Raw genomic sequence first — 13,426 nt, forward strand, 5'->3', positions numbered from 1 at the left:
GAGTAATTGTAAGGTATTTGTTTGATGGAGCATGCTTCAACCACAGTGTATCAGTAGAAAAGGGAATTAATGCTCTGGGTGGGGTGCAGTGGGATTAGTAGGTAAGTGGGCTACTTGGTTTTGGATGGTGTCTATTTAACTATTTAAGTGTGGTTGGAAACAAGTGGATATCTCTCCAACTGAGTCATTCACCATGGGTTATCCACCCTCAGATGCTGGAATCTGAAACAAAACCATAAATGCTGAAAGGACTCAGCCAGTCAAGCAGCATCTGTGGAAGAAATACCAGTGAATGTTTTGGGTCAGCAACCCTTCCCGAATTCTGAGGAAGGGTCGCTGATCTGGGAAATTGACTGTGTCCTCCATCCACAAATGCTGTCTTTCTGGCTGAGTTCTTCCAGCATTTCTGATTCTATCTGTTCTTATACCTGATCTTGGGGCCACAGTGAATTATGTGTCTGTGCATTTGATGTTCTGGTCAATGCTGATGCTTAGGATGTCAATGGTGAAGACTTGGTGATGGTAATGCCGTTGAACTTCATGATGGGTAGATAGCTCTTAAAGTTAATCAGTGCCTGATGTTGGAGTCCTATGGACTCACTTTCAAGGATTCTACAACTCATGTTCTCAGTATTATTTATGTATTTATTTATTTGACTTTGTTTTGTATTTGCACAGTTTGTCTTTTGCACACTGGTTGTTTGTCAGTCTTTGTGTCTAGTTTTTCATTGATTCTGTTGTACTTCTTTGCGAATGCTTACAAGAAAATGAATCTCAAGGTAGTATATGGTGACGCGTATGTACTTTGATAATAAATTGACTGTGAAGTTTGAACTTTGTGGCATGAATCTTATTTGCCCTTTCTCAGCTCACAACTGAATGTCATCCAGGTCTTGATGCCCAAGGGCAAGGAGATACAAGAGTTTACGGCTGCTGAAATCTGGGGCAACAAGTCATTTGCTGGAGGACTTAGGTTGAGCAGCATTTCTGGTAGAAAAAGAATTGTTGATATTTCAGGTCAAGCCCTGCATCTAGCCTGAGGAGTTCAGAATAGAATTAAACATTATACAATTGTCATCAAACAAATGGAAGAAAGGAATACTCTTCACTTGCCTGGATGAGTGGCATGGATACTTCAGACCCACGCTGGACAAAACCATGATGCCTCAGCCAATATAGTAAGGATCCAGTTTATGAGTTAGCTGTGTGCAAATCGGCTGCAGAATTTCCTTATTAGAATACTGACTACATGAGCAACACAAAATGCTGGAGGATCTCAGCAAGCAGGGAGTGTCTATGAGGGGAATAGGCATGATAGCATAGCAGTTAGTGTAATGCTATTGCAGTGCCAGTGATCAGAAGATCAGGGTTCAGTTCCCGTTGCTGTCGGTAAAAAGTTTGTGTATTCTCCTAGTGACCATGTGAGTTTTCTTAGGGGTGCTCCAGTTTCCTCCCACATTCCTAAGGCAGAAGATTAGTGTTAGCAAGTTGTGGGCATGCTATGTTGTCACTGGAAGCATGGCAAAACTTGTGGGCTGCCCCCAGCACATCCTTAAACCAAACAACACATTTCACAGTATGTTTCAATGTTTCAATTTACATGTGAAAATTAAAGCTAATCTTTAAAATCTTTAAAGCACTCAGGCAGAGCTCCTCCAGTGGGACTGACAAGGAAGGGGTGAGATTTCCCAGGATGTTGCCTGGTTTGGAGAACAAGTCATATGAAGCAAGGTTAGCAGAGCTGGGACTTTTCTCTTTGGAGTGTAGAAGAACGAGAGGAGACTTGGTAGAGGTCTACAAGATTATGAGAGGCATAGATAGGGTGGATAGTCAGTACCTGTTGCCCAGGCCACCAATAGCAAACACCAGAGGGCATATGTACAAAATTAAGGGAGGGAAGTTTAGGGGAGATATCAGGGGTAAGTTTTTTTACACAGAGGGTTGTGAGTGCCTGGAATGACTTGCCAGGGATGGTGGTGGATGCTATAACATTAGGGGTATTTAAGAGCCTCTTGGACAGGCACATGGATGAAAGAAAAATGGAGGGTTATGGGGTAGTGTGGGTTTAGTACCTTTTTTTTTAAAAGGATTATGTGGGTCAGCACAACATGGAGGACTGAAGGGCCTGTACTGTGCTGTAGTGTTCTATGGTTCTAAGTAGAATGAACAGATGAACGGTGACCACATGTACTGATTTCCAATGGTTGGAGGGCTTATCCATGATGGACTGGGCCATATACATTACCGTTTTGTAGGATTTTCTGCTCAAGGGCATTGGTGTTTCCATACCAGGCTCTGATGCAGCTCATCAATATAATCTCCACCACACATTTATAGAAGTTTGTCAAAGTTTCAGATGTATGCTGAACCTTTGCAGACTTCTATGGAAGTGGAGGCACTGCCGTGCTTTCTTCGTAATGGCACTTACATGTTGGGCCCAGGACAGGTCCTCTGAAATAATAACACTGAGGAATTTAAAGTTGCTGACTCTCTCCACCTCTAATACCCCGATGAGCTTCCTCCTCCTGTAGTCAATAGACAGTTCCTTTGCCTTGCTGACCATTGAGTAAAAGGTTGTTGCTGTGGCACCATTCAGCCAGATTTTCAGTCTCCCTCTTCATCACCACCTTTGATTCGGCCAAGGACAGTGGTGTTGTCAGCGACTTAAAAACGGCATTGGAGCTGCGTTTAGACACACAGTCGTAAGTGTAAAGTGAGTAGAGCAGGGGGATAAGCACACAGCCTTGTGGTGCACCTGTGCTGATGGAGATTGTGGAGGAGATGTTGTTGCCAATCTGAACTGACTAGGATGTGCAAGTGAAGAAATTGAGGATCCAATTGCACAAGGAGGTATGGATCCAAGTCGCTTCTCAGGCAGGAGCAGATATATTTCATCACCAACCTCTCAAAATATTTCATCACTGCAGAATTAAGTGACGCTGCAAGATAAGCATTGAGGCAGGTTTCCACATTTCCCACCATTTATGCTGCTATAAACTATTTGATCAGCTGGTTTTACTGGCTTTACATTGGACTAACCTCATATTTACACTAGCCACAAAGATATCACAATTAAGAATGTTGCTGACTCATTTTAGTATTTATTTTTATTTTGTTTCAAGATACAGCACGGTAACAGGCCTTTCCAGTCCAACGAGTCAATCTACTAACCCGTACATCTTTGGGATGTGGGAGGGAACTGGAGCACCCAGAAGAAACCCATGTGGTCATGGTGTAAATGTACAAACTCCTTACAAACAGTGGCGGGAATTGAACTCAGGTCACTGGCACTGTTATAGCATTATGTTAACAGCTATGGAACTGTGCCACCTGAAAGAAATGACTTAATTATTCAAAACGTTTAATGAATATGGCTCATAACAGGTTATCATACAGATAAACTGATCACAATACAATCAACATTTTATCATAATTACATTTCACAAACCAGTTTCTGCTTACATTTGTACTAGCAGTGAACAGTTTATCAATGCAAGAATGGGATGACATACACAAATTGTTATACAATGATTATTAGATCCTGGAATTTCTGTATTGTCTATTGAATCACTGTGAGACTACCAACTTTCAAATAAATATTATGCTATGACAGTGCCAGTGATCAGGTCCAATTCACGCTGCTGTTGGTAAGGAGTTTGCACATTTTCCCCATGACTGCGTAGATTTTCTCTGAGTGCTCCACATATGTGGAGGTTAATTTTTATATGGGTTAGTAGGTTAATTGGTCACATGGTGTAATTGGGTTGCATGGTCTCATTGGACCAAAGAGCCTGTTACCATTCATTTTGTCTGTCTGTTTCTCTTCCTTCCCACCCTCTCTCCCTCTCTCTCCCTCCCTCTCTTTCCCTCCCCTTCTCTCTACCCTTCCTCCTTCCCTCTCCTTCTCTCTCTCTCTCTCTCCCTTTCTCTCTCTCCCCTCCCTCCCTCTCTCTCACTCTCCCTCCCTCTTTCCCTCTCCATTTTCCCCGTCCCTCTCCCTCCCCCTTATCATTTCTTGTGGCCCAATCATTTCATTTTAATGAAACAATTATGTCACATTGCGTAACCTATCATGGAAATGGCAATAAAACAGTAATCCACTAAATAACAGAGCAATATAAGAACACCTTAAATGACCTTCATTTACAGCAGCTTCAGAACACAGAACAGAACAATACAGGAGAGTACAGGATCTTCAACCCACAACGTTATTGTGGTAAACCATGTATACCTGTCCGGACAGGCCCCTCTGCTGACTGCTCCTGTGGCTCCTCCCACAGACCCCTGGATAAAGGTGATTGTGTTGCTGCTCCTCCCACAGTTATCCAGCATGGACATGCTCCGGTTTATTGCTAACAAAAGCCTTTCAGTATGTACTCTACTTCCAGTCTTTTGGAGTTATCGATAGTGCATCAGTTATGCCAGGCTTTTAACCTACTCCAATATCAATCTCGCCCTTCCCTCCTACATAGACCCCCATGTGTGAATCTAAGAGTCTCTTAAATGTCCCTAATGTATTTAGCTCTTCCACCAACCCTGGCAGCGCGTTTCACACTCCCACCACTCATTACGTTAAAAAAAGCTTACCATTAATAATGCAGTTACCTCACTTATTCAGAGACACCTAGCTCTTGATGTTCTGTTTGATATTCACAACTGGAGCTATTGCTTTCCATTATATGAAATATTGAAGATTTCTGTTTCAAGTTTCTTGGAGAAAAGATTGTCTCTTTCTCAACTTATTTGTACATTAAACTCCTTTACCCTTGAGTATTCCAATTGTGTCGTTGGGCTTCCTTAAAACTATAGGTCCATACCCAATTCACCTGACACTTACTAAGAACTTTTGTAAAAAACTCCATTGTTCCATCAACACCAGTACAGCTCATTGTGAGGTAATTTAGAAACAATAGGCTCACATCAGCTCAAAAAGATGCATAATTCTCTATGTATACAGGACAAAGAGACAATGCATCCTTTGAAGGGTTCTGGTATCATGATGTTGAGTGCAAGTAGCCAGAATACTTGAAGAACAAATGGATACAGAACATTTTAAAGACTGTTGCGGAAGTTTGTGAGGATAAAAGAAAAAAGATGTCAATTTATTTGTAGGATGTGGCCATGGTAAATATAATATGATGTTGCTAATCCAGGAAGATATTTGATATTACCACAAAATTTACTGTCAACGGTAAAACCATATCACTTCCCTCTTCTCTGAGAATGTTCCCCAAAAGGATTTCATCACTTTGGTGACAGGAAACTTTTGACACCTGCTCTCAGACCCCCTGGTTTTCGATGCTCTCCCCTCATCTAGCTTGCAAGGCAACCAACCATATTAATTATTCTCACAGTCACAGATCAGCCTACCCACCTTCGAGGATGTATGTACAGAAAGGCATAAGAAAAAGGCCAACAATATAATGAAAGGTCCCACCCACCCTGCTCATGGACTGTTTGTCCTAGTCCCATCAGGGAGGAGGCTACGAGGCATCCACACAGAACCACCAGATTCAAAAAGACAGTAAGACTGATCAACTCCTCCACCCACTAACACACTCCACCACAACCCCCACCACCACTACTTTATCATTTCCTGTCAGTCACCTTATGTACTGACACTCCTATACCTAGTGTTACTTTATGTGTAGGCAATCATCTAAGTGTATAAACTCTCTTGTTCATTGTGTTTTAATTATTATTGTGTTCTTTATCTTATTGTGTTTTTTGTACTGCACTGGATCTGGAGTAACAATTATTTTGTTCTCCTACACATTTGTGAACTGGAAATTATATTAAAAAATCTTAAACAATATTGACAAGAAACCACCTTTCATTAGGTTATTTGCATATGTAAATTACAGGGGCAAAGAAGGCACCCAGGTTTCATGCTTAGTTAGTCTTTAAAGCGGGCAGTTAGGAACCAACTTCGGGTCTACAGACCAGACAGGATAAGGATGGCAGAAAATCATAAATATCCTTTCCAACTAGCCTCTTCCTCCTCCCCCCACCTTTTTATTCTGGTGTCTTCCCTCCCCTTCCTTTTCAGTCCTGAAGAAGGACCATGGCCTGAAACAATGACTGTTTATTCCTCTCCATAGACGCTGCCTGATCTCCTGAGTTTCTCCCATTTTGCGTGTGCTGCTCCGGAATTCCAGCATCTGCAGAATCGTTTGTGTTAATGGTCATTTTTTTTATCTTTTATGGTTGTTGTTTCAAATATTTATATGACTGCATGTGTTATTATAATAGTGCCAGGAACATTATACTCTCATACATAACCATGCACCTCACAATTTATGTCAACCTGTTAATCCTCTGGTCATGTCATCCAGAGACTTGTACTAATGTTATTTTGTGACTTTGCATGCTGGATCATAATATATGTGCTGTGTGGGACTATACGTGCTGTGTTTTACACCTTAGCCCCAGAGCAATAATGCTTCATTTAGCTGTGTATATCTGTATGGTTGAATGACAATAAATTTGAACTTGAACAGACAAGGAGCCTGTACACCATTTAACAGCATTGTAAACTAATTCTACCACCTCTGAAAGTTTGTGCCCACACACTCATTCTGTTCCTGTACCTTCTTTGCTGTTACTTTCCTTTAGTTTTAAGCAAAAGTTAGAAAAGGAGGCAGGGTTTGTGAGAAGATATTGTTCCACATGAGAATTTATTTGCCAGGGAGCTGTACATTTTAGCATTGTCAAAATCCTGCATGATCTGCCTCATTCTTTACTACTTCTCTGAGTTGAAATTACAAAGTATGAATGATAGCCTCCCATTCCCCTCCACCACACTCAATGTGCACCTCATGCAGAGGCAGGGAGTGAATCGTACATGTCAGTGGTTTCTGGTTCAAATTGTAGGTGTACAGCAGTCACTTTATGAAACAAGCAAAGTGTAAATTAATAACTGGCATTGATTAAGTATCTTTAACATGAATACAAGAGTGCTATCATATGATGTTTGAGAAACAAGGAGCTTTATAAATATTAAACTAATCGAGGGGCAGAACAGGAAAGTAGTGCTGAGTAGCCCCTGATCTGCTGAATGTTGGTACAGACACAAATGGGGTATATGACTTACTCCTTCCTGTTTATAGAGTCACAGAATCATAGAAAATTACAGAACAGAAACAGGTCCTTCAGCCCATCTAGTCCATGCCAAACTGTCTAAACTACCTAGACCCATCGACCTGCACCGGGACCACCAGGACCATAGTCCTCCACATACACCTATCCAAAATTCTCATAAACACTGAAATCAAGGTCGCGTGCACCACTTGCGCTGGCGGCTCATTCCACACTTTCATGGCCCTCTGAGTGAAGAAGTTTCCCTCTGGTTATAATCCCACCAAACCTCAGTAAAATATTCTTACATTAGAACATGACTAATAGATATTCAAGAAAGTGGGCTGTTGAAGAAAGGTTGAGAGATTTAGAGCATATGATATACAATAGGACAGGATTAGAGCATTTGGCCCACCAAATCTGCTCTGCCATTTAATCATGGCTGATCTTTTTTTCCAATCCCATTCTACTGCTTTCTCCCAGTAACCCTTAACCCCTTTACCAAACAAGATCCAGTCAATCTCTGCCTTAATATTTAGTGAGGATGAGAGATTGATTTCTAGATCTTAGGGCCCCATCTGCAGAAGGCACAGCTGAAGAGATGTGGTGGAGGATTGGAACAAGGGGAGTCCAGAGAGCTTGAAGGCTTCTTAGGTAGGAGGAACGTAGATGAAGTTCAAGGCCAGGAGAGAAATGAAAACAAGGATGACATTTTAATCTTTGAACCAGAAGCACAAATATTGTTGACTCAGCATGTACAGAATGGTTAAAAATCAAAATGTACCTTACCTCGTACTGAAGTGTAAAATCCCTACATAAAGCTGTTAGCAGCATATGGTCCAGCCTCTCCTATTATCATGAATGCTTCAGACCCAATGATCAGAGCTGACATCATTACAACCAGCCATTCTGATTTGCCAAGTTGCTGTGCATCCATTGTTTATTTAACTGTTGTTTAGCCTACCAGAGTGCTGGTTACATGCGCGTGGGAAATATCTTCAAACACCAACAAAATGGGACAGTGTTAAAAAGCATGAAGAAAAGTTCTGAGGAACTGAAGGGATTAAAGGATTATTCAAAAGTAGTACTAGTGAAATTAAAGCTTTTAAATGCTAATAAATCGCAAGGACCTGACAATCTACATCCCATAGTTTTAAACAAGGTGGTGATAGTGAATGCTCCAGTGAAGCTTCCAAATTCTATGGATTCTGGAATTGTTTTTGTGGATTGAAGAGAAGCAAACATGACTCCAATATTTAAAAAAAAAGAAGACAGGTAGAAATCAAGGAGTGAACCTTCTAGCTAATGGCAGAGATTGAGGATATTCTGGAATCTACAATGAAGGATGTAGAAATAGAACACTTCAATTTTTTTTCTTTTTAACTTATTTTTATTTTGATTTGATTTTGTCTGCACTTAGTTTCCTTTTGCACATTAGTTGTTTGTCAGGCTTTGTACAGTTTTTCATAAATTCTATTGTATATCTTGTAAATGCTTGCAAGAAAATGAATCTCAGAGTAGTATATGGTGACATATCCATACTTGATAAGAAATTTACTTTGACTTTGAAGGAGGATTGAGCAGAGTCAGCATGGAGCAATGGAAGGAAAATTGTGCTGATAAATCTGTTGGAATTCTTTGAGGATGTGACCAATAGGAGGAACCAGATAGTGTGGGCTATTTGGCTCCCAAAGTAACCCCACCACTCCCATTCCCTCATTCATTCTCTCTCACATGCTCACCAACAATTTTTTGATTGTCCCACCACCCATCCGGGGGAAGCACTAAGTGTCACAGAGAGAAAATGTAAACCCCACATGTTAAGTATTTTTAACTGGTGAGCAGCAGTGGAGCGTGGAATGCCCGATGGCTGGGTCCCTAAGTCAGCGAGCCCAGGGGGAAGTTGAAGCCTAATGTCTGCCCATCAGTGAGTCCACTGGAGACTGAAGGCTGGAGGCGGCTTCTCCTGGGGTTGGAGGACTGTTTATGTGCCTGGGTGTGTGAGTGGTTGGTGGGGTGGGAGGGAGGAATGCGGCTGTTGTTGTTTTGTTGCTTCTTGTGTTCTGTGTTGTTCTGCTGAATATTGTAGGCACCAGAATGTGCGGCAACACTTGCCGGCTGCCCCCGCACATCCTAGGTGTGATGATTGTTGATGCATTTCACTGTATGTGATAAATAAATAGATCCAAATCTGAATCTGAAGTGCAAAGGGAACCTTGGTATCTTTTTGGACAAGTCACTGAAATCTAGCACGAAGCTGTAGCAGGCTTTGAAGTTAGGAAAGCCAAAGGTACATTGGCAAGATGATTTGAGTAGAAGAATTAAGGTATCATCCTCCAATTATACAGGGCTTGGTGAGTTCGTATTGAGAAGACTGCATACAGTTTTCATCTCATAACCTTAATAAGAATATGCTTGTCATAGAGTGCAAAGAGTGAAAATTCATCAGATTGGCCGACGAGGAGAGGTTTAGTAGGCTTGGCTATTTTCTCATGTTTAGAAGAATACATACTGTCCTCATGAAATGTACAAATTTCATAGTGGGTTTGCTGAATTAGATATAGGGAGAATGTGTCTGCTGGCTGGGGAGTCTAGAGCTATGGTTTCCCACCTCAATATAAAAGGGAAATCATCTAGCCTTAACACTGTTACACTCAGAGAATGGGGAACTGCTGGACTTTACACCAGATTTGTGGAGCCTCAGTCTCTTGCTGCCTCCCAGAGGAACCAAGGTATATGGGATAGCATAGGAAAACCATGTTTAGGTGAAAAATCATCGAGGATCTCATCGAATGGTAGAACAGGCTTGAGGAGCAAAATGGCCTCCAATTTTCTATCTGTGATTGGTAAACTGCTTTAATATCGTCACATATATTGAGGTACAGTGAAAACTTTGTTTTGCATGCTGCCTGTAAAATTCACTTCATCACATCAGTACATTGAGGTAGTGCAAGGGAAAACCAACAACAGGCGCAGAATAAAGAGTTACAGTTACCGAGGAAATGCAGTGCAGACGGACAATAAGGTGCAAGGCCATAACAAGGTAGGTTGTGAGGACGAGAGTCAATGTTATTGTACAAAGGGATCATTCAATGGACCTAACAGCAGGACAGAAGCTGTCCTTGGGCCTGTTGGTATGTGCTTTCAGGCTTTTGTATCTTCTGCCCGCTGAGAGGGGGAAGAAAAGCGATTGTCCGTGGGTGGGGGACTTCGATTGTGTTGGCAGCTTTGCTGAGGCAGCACGATGTATAGACAGAATCCACAGAGGGAGGCTGGTTGCTATGAATGTGATGTACAGTAGATTTTGTGAATAACTGATACAAAGTCTTGAGCTGACAATCCAGAGTGCCGACTGTTGCGGCAACTTGAACAAACTAGGGCCGCTGTTGGCAACACACGGGTTGTCATCCTGTATGAAGCGCCCTCTGAGCAATCCAATAATGGTGCTCCAAAAAGCCAAAGGACTGTATTCAATGCTTCATTAGCAACTAGTAAAGCATACAATCTTGAAGTGATGAAGCTTAAGCGCAATTAAGTGGTCAAGAAAAGATATGACAACTGGCAGTCCCCAGAACCAAACGGTCCAGAACGAAGCAGGAATACTTATTCCCTATGATTTTACCACGCCCCCACCCATGGGACTAGTTACCATAATAAACTTTAGAAATGCTCAACACAGAATCGAATGCAGATAGATTACGGCTCCTACACCGCGTTTAAGTCACACCTCAGCAGCAATGCAGCTTCCTGCAGATATAGTAATAATCAAGAAAGGGAAATTGTGATCACAACACGATGGAACAATTATAAAAGCTTAGGAAAGTTTTTCTGGAGGGAAGTTCTGGCTTTCTTACCTGTTTGGACTTTATGCGACTCCAGACCTAAAGTAGTTCATTCGATTCAAGGGGATTCGGGGATAGGTAATAGGCTGCGAGTGTTTAGGTAGCAACAAAGGTCCTCCATCTCTAGCGGTGTTCAGGGCTTCCTTCATTGTGTCAGTAGCTTCCCCTCGGTTTTCACTACTGTCAGCTATGCAAGTCCTGGGTGGTACCTCAGGAATACCGTCACACTCAGATGTAGAAGGATTCTTCATTGCTGTTTCCATAACAATTTTGTTTGACCAGTCAGGGTTGTTACCCTTGAGTTGCACCCTGAACCTGGAGGACCGGTGGACCACTCTTAGTCTGGCCTCTACCCTTTGACCTGTTTGGCATGGATGACCCTACCAAGAGCCAAAGCACAAGGCCCTGACTCCAGCCAACATAGCTCCCCAGGTCAATTGAGGCACACAAGACTCCATACCCGACAAGTCTGTGGTCCTCTTGGAAGATAACCAGTGAGAACCAGATCTTGAACTGTCCAGTGGCGCAGCTAGTAGAACTACAGCTTCATGACTCCAGTGGCCCAGCTTCAATCCTGACCTCCGGTGTTGTCTAAGTTCTTCCTGTAGCTCCATGAGTTTCCCTCCGGAGTGCTCCTGTTTCCCCTCACATCCCAAAGCAGTATTGATTGATAAATTGCCTTTAGTGTGCAGGTGACTGGTAAAATCTAGGGGAAGTTGATGGAAGTGCAGGAAGAATAAAAATGGGAATTGATAAACAGTAGCATCAATTCTTCCTTAGATGCTGCCTGACCTGCTGAGTTCCCCCAGCATTTTGTGTGTGTTGATTAGTGTTAATGGTCAAAGGCCCAGTTTCCATACCATTGTTTTGTAACCGACCCAAGTGGAGTGAGGTGATGAATGACTCTTCTTCAGAACTGGAAGGGAAGGGGGGAAATTCCAGAATAAAAAGAGGTGGAGGAGGGGAAGGAAGCCAGCTGGAAGGTGATAGGTGAAACCGAGTGGTTTGGAAGGATAAAGGTTGGAGAAGAAGGAATCTGATAGGAAAGGGGAGTGGACCAGAGGAGAAAGGGAAAGATGAGGGGGACCGGGGGAGGTGATAGGTGAGAAGAGGTAAAAGGCCAGAGATAAACATTTCCATTGAATCTTCCATAAATGCTGCCTGACCTACTGAGTTCCTCTAGTGTGTTGCTCAGAATAAAATGGGATCAGTGTTAATGGTTGTTTGATGGTCAGTGCAGATTCGATGGGTTAAAGGCCCTGTTTCCCTGGTGTCTGGCTTCATGTAACAACCCAGATTGGTGAATATATTCGAGTAAAAGATAACGCATGGACCTTAATATTTGTCTGTAGACGGTTAGCAAAAAATTTTTTACTCACTTTGCTTGAAGGCAAGTCCGAGGGAGTAAACGTACCATAAGCTTGAGCATTTTGAAAACCAGTTATCTTCAAAAATAATACATGAATTGTAACTGCTAGAGATTTCTGAGGTTGACTGGGTTAAGAGCCAAAGCAAGATAAACAAGCACAAATGTGTTGAACTACTTGAGCAATACAAGGGCAAGGACACACCAATAGTGTCTGTACAGAAACTCTGTGTTAAGCAACCAGGTGAGAGGGGGTAATTTCAAAGGAGATGTTTTTTACACTGAGCATGGTAGGTGCCTGGAATGTGCTGCCTGGGATTGTGCTGGATGCAGATACATTAGAGACTTTTAAGAGATGTTTAGAAAGGCAGCTAAATGTGAGGAAAATGGAAGGATATGGACTTCATGTAGGCAGAGGGGATTAGTCAAATTGGCCAGTTGAATTTAATTGGTTCAGCACAACGTCATGGGCTAAAGGGCCTGTTCCTTTGCTGGACTGTTCTGTTCTATGTTCCAACTCTAGTATTTTCAATCAATGTCTTTTTTGAACTTGCTAAATTGTCACAAATAAATGAAAATTAAAGGTAGAAACCTGTTGGAAACTGGATGAAACTTCAACAAACCCCAGGATCGCAGACATAACATTACTGTGTCAGTCAATGAACTGAAAGTCGGGTGAGACTACGTCTGGGCTCGCTGTGCAGCAGAGTCACCCAGGCCAGAAAATGTAATCGCTTCCAAAAGTGTAGGAAAACAGAGCTTATGACAGCACCGACAGAAACGTCTTCCAATAAAAGAACCATTCTGGTTCAGGAAGCAGATGTTTGTGGGGTAACACCGTTCAAATGTTAGAATACTTACTATGATAGATCAGATCAGCTCCTGAGGATTTTCTATTCAGTTCGGAAGACCTGTACTATTCATTATCATAGGATTATGCAATTTTTTATGACACAGAAGGTGACTGTTTTACCCATAGAAGCTACACCTCCTTTGAGAAAGAATACAGAGAGTCACAGAGCACAGAAACAGGCCCATCAGCCAATTGAGGCCATACAGACCATAACCCCCCCCCCCATTTACTCTAATCCTTTATTAATCCCATGTTCTATTCTCATCACATTCTGATTAACTCCCTCCA

The 13,426-nt window shown here is 42.2% G+C and overlaps 1 protein-coding gene across 1 annotated transcript in view; it reads right to left on the reverse strand.

Annotated features, from left to right (window-relative positions):
• The window catches only part of LOC140714377 (ferroptosis suppressor protein 1-like), a 38,321-nt gene extending 30,394 nt beyond the window's left edge, over positions 1 to 7,927 (reverse strand). Inside the window, exon 1 of the mRNA XM_073025590.1 lies at positions 7,867 to 7,927. The gene's annotated coding sequence lies outside the window, so the exon portion shown is untranslated. The remainder of the gene's footprint in view (positions 1 to 7,866) is intronic.
• Between the last annotated feature and the right edge of the window lie 5,499 nt (positions 7,928 to 13,426).

This window comes from Hemitrygon akajei, chromosome 21 (assembly GCF_048418815.1).
Source record: "Hemitrygon akajei chromosome 21, sHemAka1.3, whole genome shotgun sequence".
Taxonomy (NCBI): Eukaryota; Metazoa; Chordata; class Chondrichthyes; order Myliobatiformes; family Dasyatidae; genus Hemitrygon; species Hemitrygon akajei.